The sequence below is a fragment of the Pterocles gutturalis genome, unplaced genomic scaffold, assembly GCF_000699245.1.
Source record: "Pterocles gutturalis isolate BGI_N339 unplaced genomic scaffold, ASM69924v1 scaffold12610, whole genome shotgun sequence".
NCBI classification, from domain to species: domain Eukaryota; kingdom Metazoa; phylum Chordata; class Aves; order Pterocliformes; family Pteroclidae; genus Pterocles; species Pterocles gutturalis.
The window spans coordinates 18,545-19,839 of record NW_010145997.1 but is presented as its reverse complement, the minus strand read 5'-3'; positions in this window follow the sequence as shown (position 1 = coordinate 19,839).

Here is a 1,295-nt window from a genome sequence, read left to right as displayed (position 1 = left end):
TTGTGAAGGAGACCCACCCCCCCCCTTACTCTGTGCCAAAAGATAGTGCTGGAGAGTAATGGCTACTGACCAGAGGCTGAACTCTGTGTTCAAGGCCGGGGGGTAACTGTTGTACAACACTTGTAGGGCAGGGCTGAAAGGGCAAAGCACCTCACTGAGTTTTCACCTAGCTTAGGGGAGCAGAGATTTCTTCAGTATGTCTAGATCATTGTAGATGACTGCTTTGACTCTTGATTCTCATTGTGGTCTTCATTATATAAACTGACCTTTCCAACAGCTATGTTAGAAGTTTTTATAAGCAGCTCCTGAAAGTACGCTGCAGCGCTTCTAGAAGCTTGCAAGGCTCCTGAACTGCCGGGTGTCTCAGCGCTGAGTGCGTAGGACAAGTCGACAGTAGGCTTCTGCTGCAAGTCAGAGACTGGCTCTACCTTTGGATCAAGCGTCAGACCTGTCCTCCTGCTGCTTGCTGAGCAGAGGCTGCCCTATGCCTGAGCTCTACAGAGCAATTGTAAGACAGGCCAGTATTGATTGTGCATGAAAATACTAGCTTTTTGCTGCTCTTATAATATTCCAAGCTCAAATTTTTTTGGTCATAGCTGCTAGGGCTTGAGATAGCTTCCTGAGCAGCAAAATGGAGATGAGCAGTCCGATAACTTCTCGTACCAGACACACAAAAATGCATTGCCACTCTGGAAGACAGCAATATGTAGTATTTATTCCTGATACGTGCTTCTTGGTCTTCCCTCAAATAGATGCTGATTCTAGAGTATCAGTCTCGTATGATGAGATGGAAGAAGCTTTAAAGCTTCAAGGACAGGGTCTAAACCACGAGGTCCTGAACGTGTTCACTGCTCAGGACTCCTGCAAAAGTCAACCCACAGCAGAGTGAGTCATCTGCTTCCCATACTTGTCTGGATTGCTCAGGCTTTCAGGGATGAGCATACAGCAACAGTTCTTCCTCATTTGCAATTATTCAATCAGTGTATATTATATTTTTTCCTTTAAGTTTCCATCAAATGGAAGGGGTTTTATTCCGGACACTGATCTGTATATCCAGGAAAAAAAAGTTCAACTCAAGCAGACAATCAACGGTCTGGTCAGTGGCTGTTCTCCTGACAGGCTTTTCAAAGCACTCGCAAACCAGATTATTTATTAGCTGCTAAACCCCACAACAACTCGAATGAAAACCAGTTGTATCCTTAATAGCACTTCAGAGCTGAATGAGTTCTTGGAACCCACGTAGATCCCAAGCACGCTCATCCCGCCTTAGGACTGGAGGTTGGTAACAGGCCTTC